The sequence below is a fragment of the Priapulus caudatus genome, unplaced genomic scaffold, assembly GCF_000485595.1.
Source record: "Priapulus caudatus unplaced genomic scaffold, Priapulus_caudatus-5.0.1 Scaffold64, whole genome shotgun sequence".
Lineage (NCBI taxonomy): Eukaryota > Metazoa > Priapulida > Priapulimorpha > Priapulimorphida > Priapulidae > Priapulus > Priapulus caudatus.
The window spans coordinates 580,322-595,870 of NW_014577125.1; the positions used below are offsets into that span (position 1 = coordinate 580,322).

The 15,549-nt window shown below is 44.4% G+C and overlaps 1 protein-coding gene and 1 long non-coding RNA gene across 3 annotated transcripts in view; one reads left to right on the plus strand and one right to left on the minus strand.

Moving 5' to 3' along the window:
• Positions 1–15,549, minus strand: part of LOC106821239 (gonadotropin-releasing hormone II receptor-like) — a 144,898-nt gene that overhangs the window by 63,848 nt on the left and 65,501 nt on the right. The window lies entirely within an intron of this gene.
• LOC106821240 overlaps positions 1–15,549 on the plus strand; it is an 18,209-nt gene that overhangs the window by 908 nt on the left and 1,752 nt on the right. The gene's annotated exons all lie outside the window — the stretch shown is intronic.

Consider the following 15,549-nt stretch of genomic DNA (forward strand, 5'->3'; position numbering starts at 1 on the left):
CTAAATTGTACAGGTAGTGTTCTGAAAATGGCAACATCTAAGCTTTGAAGCTACAGTTACATGACTGTTTACTTTACGTGCGCGCGTGTGTGTTTCATTAAAAGGTGACAATATGAAACGTGCCTAAATTTATCGTTCATGGAACCATAAAAGATTTTCGTTCACACATTCGCGCTTGACGACGAGACGTGCTCTATACTGAAACGCTGATTCAAGCTTCTATAACTATAACTTCCAGCATGCGCGTGCAACCGACAATCGACCAGAATCGACAATTTATTACGAATTAGTTCATTAGTTCATACATCGCATCATGAATATACCGATATAACGTCTGACATTAGTAAACCTGCTATGGAGACTGCTAAGTGGTTACTGGTAGCGAAGACACGCGTCTGTTATAAATAGTATTCCCTGTGATGCACGTTATGAAACTAGCTAGCAATCAGGGATATCCATACTTACATGTAGTAATACATGACTTAATTACATGTCAATGTATACGTACCGTAAGCATCCTTTCTACATCGACTCTGTTACAATTCCTCAAATTAGTGTACAGTGATTTGACTCGCGTTGCCCAAGAGCAGTGCAGTGCCTTTCCGAGCGACTGCTGTGTCGTAACATACTAGATTAAAACACGTTTCATATCAAAGTGTAAAAGCAACCACTAAAGGCAATGTTTCATCTTCATCTATTGATGTTGTTGATGGAAAATGTAATAGCGAGTGTTCAATCATTCACAAACTAGGGTTAATTGCTTCGCCGTTCCACTGATGTTGCTAACAACATGGTTGTCGTGATGGAAAATAGGCCTGGCCTCGTATAGCAAATCAGTAATAAACCACGAGCACTCTAAATCCACCACAACAGCTCGCTCTAGCACACTCTATACTCTAGCATCAATCAAGTTTGCACGACAGAGACCGACATATTATAAACATACCAACGAAATGCATTTAGCATATATCGAAATTTTCATTCTTCGTAAACTAATTGTGCTTTGCGACCAATAAAATAACTGAACAGCATAAAATAGCAACTCGAAAGCCCCTATGAAATCGCGCGACAAACGATATGCTTGCATCAGAACTGCGGCAAACTACTTTGACAGTACGAGATGAGATTTCTCGTGTTGTCTGTCTTCATCTCACGTTACTACGAGCCAGCGGCAATGCATTTAGTTATCGTGACATGAAATGCGTAAAACGCAGTACTAACGCTGTTACAGTGATAGACTGCGTCTAACACACACAAATAAACACGCATGGCATTTGTTTTTTTTTGCGGTTTGCGTGAAAAGGGGGTTATATATATTATATATATATATATATATATATATATGTGTGTGTATATATGAATATATATTATAAAATGTATTGAATTTTGTTTCACTTGGTGTATTTTTCTACGTCACCAAAGACAATCTAGTGTGATATCACCATTACATGAGTGTATAATGTATATTATATGAGTATATAGAGAGTATATATATAGATAGTATAGAGAGTTATATATAGAGTATATATAGTTCATTGCTAACTAGTGTAGCAATTTCTTAAACGAAACTATTTTTACAATTTTTTTTTTATAAACATTTATGAAGTGGCAACAACAAACCAGAGCTAAATCCCCGTGGGGTAGCTCAGTCGAGGCTGTGCCCCGTAGAGGCGTGTCCAGGCCTCTTCTTCAACATTGTCCTATGATATATATATATATATATATATATATATATATATATATATTATACAGCTCCTGATATCACCAGTTGAAGGCGTTAGTAGGAATGATAATGTCACAGACAGAATAGTCAACGAGCAAACGAGGATGGAACTGATAACCTTTATTATGTTCTGCTTTACGTTTGCTCTTCGCAAGTTATATTCTACGCATCTCATTTCACTGTGTGCATGATTAGGCTTAGCTTTGATAGCATGATACTTGCGGGCATGTTATTATATTCCCATTAAAATTTATGACTAATAGTCGTATTTGATACACAGTTTTAATGAGCAACACGATGCTGAATACCTCGGTCGTGTCTACGTGCATCGTGTATAGTATTGCTGTCAAAATTGCGTGCTTCCCCCAATTTCCCTGTGCGTCGATGAAAGTAATAAGCAAACTAGAGCAGAGTTAATGTGTTACCGGTAAACGTGTTCTGTGAAACACAACCACCGCTAATATGATCATGATGTATTCATGAGCTGTTTGCGCGTTATACCGCTGGCAGCATAGATATCACATAATACAGCGAATTGTAGCCCGACCAGGCTGTGTGACTAACGTCAATATACACATCGTCTTCTACAATGCCTTAAACAACTTCTACAACGTCTTCAACAACGTCTTCTGACCCTAGCAAAGACCGTTTCTTGGAGCTAAGCGGATTGGTAACCGATTTAAGTCGCCCTTGCATTGTACGCGCCGAAACGGCTTCGTTTAATTTCTTCAAGCTAGTAATATTTAATTACTGTAAAATTAAGGATACTCACAAAGTTTTAAGAAATTTTTTTACCGATTTTTCATTTTCAACTTTATTCGATGGCTAACACTATGTGCCACCTGTGTACATGCTCATTTCTCCATATAACGGTACATGTGAACTGTCAGAGCGTTTTGATTGCCCGCGTACATGGCTAGTGAGCCGCGGCTGACGTCATGATGACGTCAGAGACATGATACAACCAGGGTTACGATATTTTTACGATATTTAGTATTTACTGAGCCAGCCAGCATCCATCAACATCAACTCTGCTACAGCTGTACTAGTAGTAATACTACTACCTTGATCCAACAAGTATCCCACAAAAGCCTAAAATAGTTCTCACACCTCGCAACACACATTACATAAGGCGCGCGTTTGTTGACAGTGACGTCAGATAATGGGCGGGTTCGCGCCATTTTGCATGAAATTGCGCTGGTCATCTCGTAATTTCTCAGAATTTCTCAAGGTGCATGTAACATTTTACCAATTTAGTGGTGTCAGTTAGTCATGGATATGTCGCAGTAAGTACTAACAGTAGATATTTCACATACGTTCACCCATTTTTCACACAGGCGGTCGATCATTGTGAAAAATAGAAAAACGCTGATTTCTCCATTCCAATTTCTGACTTAGTAGTCGATGTATAAATGGATATTTCTCTGTGATTACAACTCGGAATAATTTAATTTTACACTCGTTTTAATGGCAACATATTGCTGTAAAAAATTTTCTCGGTAAATATAGAACATAAAGAAAAATCCTGACAACCTTTTTTGGTACATATTAGGCGTGTTCACACACAAGAAAAACCGCGATGCTAATCGCGATGGAAATACCGAGATAATTGTGTCGTTGTTCACACAGGCGGAAATATCTCGCTAATCGCCGAGCGGGATAATTCGATTAATCGAACTGCGCATGCTCACTGCCGGATATTGATACGATCGCTTGGAATGATGGGATAGAAAATACCGGGATTATTTGCGCGAGCGTTCACACACACGCCGCGGTGCAATTCATCGCGCTAATTCTAAATAATCGCAGTCAAAAGTGCGATTTGCAGCGCGATGCTGATCGCGATACTTAGTGAGATTTTTGCGTTCACACTAGTAAAAATCTCGGTATTTCGATCGCGATGCAAAAACCGAGATTTGCATCCCGCTAATTCCCGCCAGTGTGAACGAGCCTATTGTGCTTAACATGTGGCGAAAATTTTGTATCCTCACTCTTTCTGGTAATTGAGAAATATCCAAAATACCATTTTTACATAAAAATTTAAAATTTGTGTGGTAACATAATTAGGTGCTGGAAATTTCATAATTTTTTTTTGGCTTGAGCATAGAGATATATCTCCTCTATAAATAAAACAAGTGATTGATTCGATTCATTCGCCAATAAACGTTTAATCTTCATTAGAGCAATACCCGTGCAAAAGGTGGAGAGTATCAACTCAACTGGACTGACTACTGGGTTCGTCTCGTATCTGTGTTTCTAATCTCCCATCCTGGGCCATCCTGGGCCATCCTGGGCCATCCTGGATCCATCTGGGGCGCGTACTAACGTTCCTTCGCTATTTTTCCTTCGCTATTTTCAAAGTTGATCGGTAAATAGCGAAGAACACGTCCGCGCGTGTTTCACAAAGCTCCGTTATTTAGCTAACAACTTTAGCGACACCTCTGCAGGGTCTCGGTAAAATTAGCGAAGGACCTGCCGTGTTTAAAGCCTATAAAAACATAATGTAGCGCAGTGTGCGCTGTATATTGTCGCAGCGATGTCGCGGAGGTTGTTTCAGATAAATGCACAAACGATAGTGCCTATATAGGCACTCTATTCACGCGAATACAAGCTCGTGCCCGTGCTGTGCACACATACACAATCAGACTGACACAGGCAGACTTGGCAATCTCTTTCAATTCGTCTGCTAAAACGCGCGCCTGGAATCTACTTTAGGCTCCGTTTCGCCTGCCTGTCGAATAGAATGAATAATAAATATAGATAGATAGATTGGAGATTTTTTTGGGTATTTTCCTTTCAACCAAGCGGTCACCAACTGAGTAACGCCACTGATTTTCCCGGGAAACGCTGGGTATCCCGCTAGTCCATAATAAAGCATTGCAATAATCCTGAATAGCCAGCCGGATTGCGGTAGAGCACGGACGTCACGTCTGAAAGGTCGTGAAACAAATAAATACGAAACGAATACATATGACTTTTAGCGGACGTTCAGGGACTCTCTCTCATCCTTAGCCTTGTTGGCTTTCTCTCTCTCTCTCTTTTTCCTCTCTCTCTTCTCTCTCTCCTTTGCTGGGCGCTGCGGACTGGGCTCAGTGGGGGCCGCGGGCCGTCCTAATAAGATGCGTGGGTGCGTGTCTGGCGTGGGTCTGGGTGGCGGCTGCTCGTCTCGTGGTCTATACTTCCTCTCTCTCTCTGCTCCTCTCTCTCTCGTATAGTCTATCTCTTCTCTCTCTCTCTCTCTATCTTTAGGCTTTCAATATCCTTGTGCGCTGCATTGGCTTCACGTCGTCTGACTCTGCTCTTCTCCTCCTCTCTCTTCCCCTCTTCTCTCCTCTCCTCTCCTCTCTCTCTCTCTCATATCTACTCTCTCTCTCTCTCCTCTCTCTCTCTCTCTCTATCTCTCTTCTTCTCTCTCTATCTCCTTCTCTCTCTCCCTCTCTTCTCTTTCTTTTCTCTCTCTCTCTCTCTCCCGGCTTCTCTCTCTCTCTCATCTCTCTCTCATCTCTCTCTCTCTCTCTCTCTCTCTCTCTCTCTACTACTCTCTCTCTACTCTCTCTCTCTCCTCTATCTATCCTCTCTCTCTCTCTCCGCTCTCTCTCTATCTATCACTCTCTCTCTCTCTCTTCTTCTCTTGCCCTCTCTTCTCTCTCTCTCTCTCTCTTCTGCTCTCTATCTATCTCTCTCTCTTCTCCTCGTTCTCTCTCTCTCATCTCTCTCTCTCTCTTCTCTCTCTCTCTCTCTCTCTCATCTCCCTCCCTCTCTCTCTCTCTCTCTCTTCTCTCTCCCCTCTCATCTCTCTCTTCTCCTCTCTCTCTCTCTCTCTCTCTCTCTCTCTCTCTCTCTCTCTCGCCCACCTCGTTCGCTCTCATTCTCTCTCTCTCTCGCCTTCCTCTCTCTTCTCTCGTCTCTCTCTCTCTCTCTCGCTCTCTCTCTCTTCTCTTTCTCTTCGCTTCTCTCTCTCTCTCTCTCTCTCTCTCTCGCTCCTCTCTCTCCTCTCTCTCTCTCCCGCCCACCTCTCTCTCTCTCTCTTTCTTTTTCCTCTCGCTTTCGTTGCTCTCTCGGATGTTTATCTGATTAATTTGTGTTCGATTATTGGGCAGTGCGCCATTTTCGTGGCGCGTGACCTTGCCTCTTACCTAACACAGTTCGACAAATGGAATCGGTCAGATCACAAATACGCTCGTGAGGACAAAGTCTTGAGGATCGCCACCAAAGCGAATGGCAATTGCTTCTTCAAATAAATGTTGCTACATTTGATTTCTTGAGGTTTTTGTCCGACCGAGTTTGCTTCCTTAGGTATTACATAGACTAACATGACACACACACACACACACACACACACACCAACACACACACCACACACAACACACACACACACACACCACACACACGACACACACACACACACACATATAATCATAACGTTAATGATTAACCGCTCCTGCTAGTAACGGCGCTAGGGCCTTACTCGTAGAGCGCGTTAACCTCATTACCTATAGGAAGTGGGTGGCCTGCTGGCTGAGCAAACGCCCAATCACGACGACAGTCCTTTGCTTGAAGTCATTTCGTCAACGATTTTCAACTGCAATAACCTACTACTTCTATACATAGTTTATAATGTTTATATTAGGTTCTATATGTCTATATAATTATAATTTAGTAACTGATAAACAATCAATTGCTCTCTCGATAAAGCATTAAACTAGATTACCACCAAAATAAAAATAATGTGCCTCGGTCGTGCGGATTGTGCAGCCTGCTCGTAGACTGGTACCCGGTCGACATTTCACACGCCTACACACAGCCTATGTGTGACGGTGGGAGTCGCGAACGGGGTTACCAGTCGTAGGCCGCTGCTTAGCCTCGTTCTGCGTTTATTCGATAACGAGGTTTGCGAACTGTTTAGGCTGCCTTCGCTTTACTAGGCGTTCAGTGTAGCGAACGCAGTCAGCGTAACATGACGACTTGGTATTATAACAGACGTTGAACGGGTTAATTATAATATATAGATAGTATACAAGTTTCACACCCACGACACCCATGGTAGGCGCTATATGATAAAAACAAGATTAAGAGAATAGGTTAAGGTGCTGTGTGATTATTAACGCGCTTTCGAGATATTACATCATTCTCTTCACTCAGGCAATTCAGAAGACATTGGAATCGAACCGCTATATAAATGGCATTGTTATCTTATTGGTACATCCGCAATAGAAGGCTCGTTAATTCCAATATTTTTTTAAATACCCTTAACCTTCTATTTGAATTTGTTATATATTATATACTATAATATATAGTCACATATCTTATTGTACGTACTACTTATATTATTGTTGCCTCAGTTCTGCGCCTGGCGTCCGCTCTGTTCTTGTGTCGTGTGTCGTGTCGTGTGGTGGTGTGTGTGTGTGTGTGTGTGTGTGTGTGTGTGTGTGTGTGTGTGTGTGTGTGTGTGTATGTGTGTGTGTGTGTGTGCGCGCGTGTGTGTGTGTTAGTACATCGGGGGCCCGTTGTCAGAAACAAAATTAGTCTTAAAATTAGTCTTAACATTTACTTTTTCTCTTAGACCGTCGACAGAAACGCTGAGAAAAAGAAATACCTGAATGAAAAATCGTAACAGATTTCCTGATAACAATACGAAACAAAGCGCTGTCGACGGTCTACGAGAAAATGTTATTGTTAAGACTAATGTTGCGACTAATTTTGTTTCTGACAACGGGCTCCCGATTTCTGCTAAGCAAGATTACAAGACAACCGGGCAACAAATAGCACGCGTGAGACAGAAACGTGATACAAACGCGTAAACATCAATACAAACAACAACATCGATGATAAATGCGGAGATGTGATAAAACAATGATGGCGGTCGACAGTGCTCCCCACGCCAGTGACTATATTCATCGAGTGAATAAGCGGTGTGTGAAGCTGCATAGATTGCCACTTAATTGCGTGGACGAGTGGTTAGGAGATTAAAGCCGGCACGCCACGGGCTGTCGCTGCTCACCGAGGAAAGATAACTAGATCGTGAAGCAAACAATCGTGCAGCGACTTTTAATTCCTCCCGTGCAATTCATCAGCATCCCTGCTGAATTGCACGCTGCATCCTGCTAAAGCGTGTGACATACATGCGCCGCCTAATGTAATCGCGAAGGTGACTTTCGGGTGAGAATTCGTATAAGTGAGAACGTGAAGTCCCGCCGCCATATTGAAACGTCATCACGTCAAAGAACAAGGGAGTAAACATTGCCTCGGCGCGCTACGGATTTGTAATACGATGCGGTGCTGTAATTTTCGCTAATTTCGCGAACGCGTCCCCGACCGCGAAAATAACAACACGCGAATAATTCATACCGGATAACACCGAATAATTCATAATTCACCGACCGCGAAATTAACCACTCGCGAAATTGTCCGTCAAGTCTGAATCCGCGAAAATATCTGTACGCAAAAAATATGGCGTATACAGTAGCTAATGTAAACACTCGTGTGACTGCCGTCCGGTATTCGTATTAATCGCATTGAACAAATTATATGCACACCCGTATTGACAGCTGCTCGTCTCCATGCGTCCCACAAGCAGGAGTGTGTCCACAATCAACACCCGCTTGCCCGATCAGCGATCCAACTGTGCAAGATATTAATTCCATCGGTGGCCGGTATTCGCTATATCTGCGGGTTGTCGCGTTAGTTATTTCCCCACCCCCTCATGAATCTCCTAAACAAGATGGCGACAAATGGTTGATTGTCAGAAGACAGGCTAAACTATGAGTCGTAGCGGATAATTTTATGTGTAAACTAGGAAAATGGAACTAAGTTGACCGTACCCCTTTTAGGCCCAACAACCTTATATACCTCAGAAACACGCCACGATACGCCCGTGACGTCACAGCCTGTTCTGCTAGCATCAGGAGCGTATAATGACAATATTTGTCATTATACGCTCCTGCTAGCATCTATGGCAAATACGACATACGCATATACGCTCTCCTATAACACAAAAAATATTGGCGAGTCCACTTCGTTCCGCTTTACAGCTGAAATTCACTGCTTGCGTTCATAATAGCGCTCCTAAACTCCAACACATACAACAATATTTGTCATAGGAAGAATCTTCCTATGACAAATATTGTCATAAGAGAGCGTATATGCGTATTTCGTATTTGTCATAGATGCTAGCAGAACAGGCTGTAATGTCACGCCTATAGGAGGCATCACCTAGAAAGGTTAATTCATCAAACAGTGTTTATAATAATTACGATAGCGTCACCGGCGACGACGATTTTTAAGGCTTTTGAGTTGATAGCGCGCAAGTATTTCGCAGCATTGATCATACGTGCAAGATATAGAGGGGTAGAGACAGAGAGAGACAGACAAATAGACAGACACACAGAGAGACAGGGAGAGAGAGAGAGAGACAGGGAGAGAGAGAGAGAGAGAGAGAGAGAGAGAGAGAGAGAGAGAGGGCGAGAGAGCGAGAGAGGGAGAGAGAGAGCGAGAGAGAGAGGGGCGAGAGAGCGAGAGAGAGAAAAAGAGAAAGAAAGAAAGAGAAAGAGAGAGAGAGAGAGAGAGAGAGAGAGAGAACGAGCGCGAAAACGGCAACTCTAGCACCGAACAGGAAGGTCAGGGGACCAACCAAAGTTCAGAGGCAAGCTCGAGTTTCACGCGGGCGATCCGTCATACTCAGGCTTCCTCACCTCACCTCTCTCGTTAATGAGAGATCTATGTCACGTGTCAGCGTGCTCACCAATCAACGACTGTATAATTTATCGGCCATCCTCGGCGATAGTACTGTAAGAATATCTGTGACACACGGCGATATATGAATTCTAGAATCCAGGACTGCGACTGGTCGAACCATCAGTTACCTGGGATAGCGAAATATGTTTTTCCGCTCCATATCACTATAGAGCAAATTTGTTTAGAAGAAAAAAAAGAGAAGCGCGAACATCAGAGGCAACTAAGGGAATCGTGCAGAGAGAGAGAGAGAGAGACGGGGAAAGAGAGGGAGAGAGAGATAGAGCGAGAGCGAGAATGGAGTAAGGCGTAGAGGTAAAAACCGATAGCGGGGGGAGGTATGTTGTCTTGTGTGTGTATATATAGAGTTTTCAACTGAGTAGGGGCCTACGTAATGGCGTCAAGAGCAAATAACGCAGAGGAGATTCGAAATAACGGTCTAGTTGTTTCAGTCAATAAAATCAGTGCCGTTTTAAACGCAACAGACCGCAAACAACAAATGTTTGTTTCTTTGCTGTTTTGGGGACGTTGACGTAAGATAACATTATCGGCGAGTCACCTATCGGTGGCTCCGCTTTTAGGCAATGCCTAAATCTATATATTAGTAAAAATTACTACCTGCTTATATTCGTGGCGTAAACGTCATAGTCAGCATTTGCGCACTGCGTAGTGAATACCAAGTGATCAAAGCGCTATGTGAGAATAGTGTGCAGGACGCACAGGCATAATCGAGTCGATTTTTGTGAATAAATTTCTTTCTTTCTTTCTGGTAAAACCAGCCATGTTCAGCACAGGCACTTTAACTGGAACTTACCGTTTCATTAATAAAATCAATATGGTGGTAAATAAACACGAAATGTATTTACAACCAGTCTTCGGGTGTAGACCTGTGTTCCCTATCGACGAATAATTCAACGTAAATGCCGTTCAATTGCTGCTCTGCAAACACACAGGCTCACCACACGCACGCCGTTTTGCACAAACTACAAAATGTAGAGTTTTTTGTTTGTGCACAGCGGTGTGCGTGCGGTGAAGTTGTGTGTTGCAGAGGAACATTTGAACGGCATTTACAGCCTATTATTTCGAATAATAGGCGAAAGAGAGTAGAGAAACATTAAGACTTTGGTAGTACATACATTTCGCATTTATTTGCCATCATTACGTTATTGAAACAAATAACCAATAATTATTTAACAATACGTTCCATGTGCCTGTATTGTTCAGAATGCCTATAGCTTACTCAACTGGCTTTGGCAGAGAGCCGAAACAAATGCTCCGAGGCTCGGAGGTAAACATCATATCAAAGCTATTCCCGTGAGCAAAGAAAAAGCAAAACATTGCAGGTCGGAGCAGCTCTCCTAGGATGCTCACTGCGGATGATATATCAGCAGTGTCTGTCTGAGCTGTAGACATCACACACGCTGCTAAGTCACGTAGGAATAGGGTTAGGGGAAGAGTGTAGAGATATCGATATAAATATCAACCTAGAGAGAGAGAGAGAGAGAGAGAGAGAGAGAGAGAGAGAGAGAGAGAGAGAGAGCGTAACAAACGTTTGAAATATTTAATATTATTTTTCATATTGTATACTCCTCACACCACCCTGCGACGCTGCGGCAATGCTTTCAACGCTCAGACCTAATCGCCATTCCCGACTTCCACTGGGGAGCGATGGAGAACTGGGGTCTAGTCACCTATCGTGAGGCTTATATGCTTTTTGATGAGCAGCTATCGAGCGCCAGCGACAAGCGATCTATCACGAGAATCATCGCCCACGAACTCACGCACCAGGTATGATATATATATATATAAACAAATAAATAAATAAATAAGTAAATATATATATATATATGCGTGTGCGTGTGCGTGTGCGTGTGCGTGTGCGTGTGCGTGTGCGTGTGCGTGTGCGTGTGCGTGTGCGTGTGCGTGTGCGTGCGTCTGAGTGCGTGCGTGCGTGTGTATTTTTAACGCCGTACACTTCGCAGGATGCACGTATTTTCTTCAAAATAAAACCTTTCTTCTATCATATACGTTAATCACTGTTCATATTTGCTTTTCCTATAGTGTGTTACAACATAGAAATGAGCTGCTGCGACAATTTTACGAGCAAACACATAAATAAGTTAAAATAACGGCAATTCGACAGCGAATGGCGTCCATTTTGAGCCAGTAACCCCTATACTAGATCTATATTGGCCACTGTTATAATAAGAAGTGTAATTGTAAAAAAACGCTTCATCATAAAACGGCTCCTAATGGCATGTCAAAAACAGGCGTTCACTAAAGTGGTGATAGCTGTATTGAATACTCGATACGTGATCCGAAACGTCCCATCATACACCGCGCGTACCGGTGGAATCGCATCGCAAACGTGTGTTTTCCCGTGTTTTATGTGTATTACAGATATATTATATATGTATATTACAGATACCTGGAGCCGCTGCTGTTTTGAACCCGCAATCGTATAACACTCTGTCGCGATCGTGACTTTTTTTTTATCGCTGACAGCGATGCGACGAAATAACGATAGCTTTGCACAGACATATTATACGGGTCTCGTATAGACTGACACCAAAAGTCGTCGAAAACCATCATGTGGCAAGCACAGGGACGGTTGGTATCAGTCTAGGGGGCATTACTCGCTCGCGCTGCCATTGCGAGAAGGCACGAGACGAGAAGAGACACATCTTTGCAGATCAAGAATAGACATACGAAATAACTCGCCAAAAAACTGTCGAATCCACGTAATACTACGCATGCGTACGTATGCGTGACCGTGCGCGCAACCCACAGTGCTTTACCTTATATAGTCAAGCACATGCAAACATATACCACTTGCTGCCATCGTATTTTTTGTTGACATTTTAGAATAACGTCGATGAGCCTTTTAATTAAGTCCAATAATTTATGAAAGTTGTTAACAAACAACATGCCTCTATGGAGGACATCCCTCGACCGCAAAGGCAATCAATTCATAATAACCAAAATGCAAATGACGTGTGAAATATTAAAGAGCAGCATGTAATTAATTAACATCTTTCGTGGTAGCTTTCTCGCGTCGCATGCCCCTAATTGTTCTCCCATCTGTACTGCCAGCCTCTGATCAAACAGCAGTATGAATACATTAACCCACTAGTAGCAGTTACTAGGAGTAGCAGTAGCAGTGGCAGTAGCATCAGCAACAGTAGCAGCAGCAGCAGTAGTAGCAGCAGCAGCAGCAGCAGCAGCAGCAGCAGCAGTAGCAGTAGCAGTAGCAGCAGCAGCAGTAGCAGCAGCAGCAGCAGCAGTAGCAGTAGCAGTAGCAGCAGCAGCAGCAGTAGCAGTAGCAGTAGCAGCAGCAGCGGCAGTAGCAGCGGTAGCAGTAGCAGTAGCAGCAGCAGTGACGGCGGCAGTAGCTGTAGCAGCCGCATATGGCAAGCCATTTGTATCATAATTCGAGAAACCACGGTTCCTCGCACGAAACCAGGTTTCGTGCTCACAAAACCTAGTTTCTTGCGACGAAACCAGGTTTCGTGCTCACAAAACCAGGTTTCTTGCCATGAAACGTGGTTTCTAGCCCTATAACCGCAGTTATAGCTGGAATCTTAGTTTCTTGAGCAAGAAACTAGGTTTTGGAAGCAAGAACCTAGGTTTCAGCAAGAAACCCACTTTCAACCGCGCCATTTGTATCATAATTCGAGAAACCATAGTTTCGAGCGACGAAACATAGTTTCGTCGTTGCTAAGGCCCGTATCTAGGATTCGTAATCCCGAGGGTGACGTCAGCGTAGTTCAGCCACTCGGGGCCACTGCTCAGTAAATACTATAGAAATAACATATAGTTTATTGTAACAAATAAGTAATAGTAATATAATAACATATAGTAACAAATAATACTAGTTAGGCGAATTAATTAAATATTGTATAAATAAATTAAATATGCTGTGCTATTAAATGTATGAGAGTGTACGTGCGTATATCTGCGTGTACCGCGTGCGACGTGCGTGTACCAGCGTGTAGCCCAGCGTGCACGTGCGTGATACCGGCACGCGTGCACGTGGCGTGTACCAGCGTGTAGCCCGGCGTGCACGTGGCGTCGTAACGCCGCGTGTACGTGCGTGTAGCCAGCGTGTACCCGCGTGCACGGTGCGTGTACCGCGCGTGTACGTGGCGTGTACGTTGCGTGTACTCACGTGTCACCCGCGGGGCCACGTGCGTGTACTCGCGTGAGTCGTGACAGCGTGTACAGCCACGCGTGTACCCGCGTGCACCGTGCGTGTACCCGTGCAGCGAGTACGCGCGTACGCACGGGTGCGTTAACCCGCGTGTACAGTCGTACCCGTGTACGTGCGGACGCGTGTAGACCCGGCGTGCACGTGCGTGTAGCGCCGGTGATACGTGCGTGTACGTGACGTAGTACCAGCTGTGTACGGCGCGCGTGCAGCGGGCGTGTACCCGCGTGTACGTGCGTGTACCAGGCCGTGTACCGCGGTGCAGGCGTGGCGTGTACCGCGCGCTCGTCTACGCGTGCGTGTACGTAGCGTGTACCGAGCGTGTACCCGCGTGCACGTGGCGTGTACAAGCGTGTACGTGCGTGGTACCAACAGCGTGTACCCGCGTGTACGTGCGCGTGTAACACGCGCGTGCAGACGCGGCACGACTGCGTGCAACGTGCGTGCACGTGCGTGTACGCCCGCGTGCACTGTGGCGTGTACCCGCGAGTACGTGGCGTGTGGTTGGTACGAAACGGCTGGTTTTGGACACGAAACTGGTTTCGTGCGCGTCGAAAGCTATGGTTTTCTGCGAATTATGATTACAAATGGCGCCGTTGAAAGTGGGTTTCTTCTGAACGCTAGGTTCTTGCTGCCAAAACCTAGTTTCTTGGCACTCAAGAAACTAAGATTCTACAGCATAAACTACGCGGTTATAGGGCTAGAAACACACGTTTACATGGCAAGAAACCTGGTTTTGTGAAGCACGAACACCTGGTTTCGAGTCGCTTCGAAAGCGTATGGTTTCTCGAATTACTGATACAACATGGCGCGTTGATAAAGTGGGTTTCTTGGGCTGCAAAGCTGGTTCTTGCTGCCCAAAAACCTAGTTTCTTGCTCAAGAAACTAAAGATCAGCTATAACTGCGGTTATAAGGCTACGAAACAGGTTCATGGCCGATGAAACCTAAGTTTCATGACAAGAAACGGTAGGTTTTGTGTGAAGGCAGCGAAACCTGTTTGCGTGGGCGAGGAACCGTGAGTTTCTGCGAATTATGATACAAAATGGCGCGTTGAATAGTGGGTTCTGTGAAACCTAAATTTTGCTTCCAAAGCCGTATTTTCTTTTGTCAGACAAGATCAGCTATACTGCTATGGCTAACCAGGTTTCGTCGCCACGAAACCCTAGTTTCATGCAAGAACCTGCCTGGTTTGCTATGAAGCAAGAAAAGCTAGTTTGTGAGCACGAAACGTGGTTTCCGTGGCGAGGAACCGGGTGGTTTCTCGAATTATGATACAAATGGCTTGCCATAGCCGCAGCAGCAGCAGCAGCAGCGGTAACGGTAGCAACAGCAGTAGTAATGATGATATGATGATGATGATGGATGATGATGATGATCAATAATAATAACAAGAGCCGCAGAGCGTCTGGGCTCATCTGAGGTCTGCTTGTTAAGCGGTTTATAAACGTAAAATTTCAGTCAGTGCGTAGTACCAACATTTGTGTAGGCGCAAGATATGCAGACACGCAGTTGCGTACACATCATTGTTAGGACATGCCCACTATCGCAGATGGAGGGTAGGGGGAGAGTGGGGGAGGGGGTGGGGGAAGGGGGCGGGGGGAGGATGGGAGAGGGGGAAGGGGGAGGTGGGGGGAGGGGGCTCTAATAGGCAAAAGCAGTTCACTCCTTTGTTAACAGTCAACAAATCCATGTTTAACCCTCCCTCTTGAGGGTCAAAAGGTTATCAGACACTTACTGTCCGGCACGTCAGTGGAAAGCACAATTTCATGGTCCTTTCAATAAAGCCATAAAAATGGTAGGTCAGCCGCTGAAAACAAAAAAGTTTCTTCAATCGCTCGGTCACACGACCATCGTCCTGAGAAAATGTCTAAATTCTGCCCTGTGCCC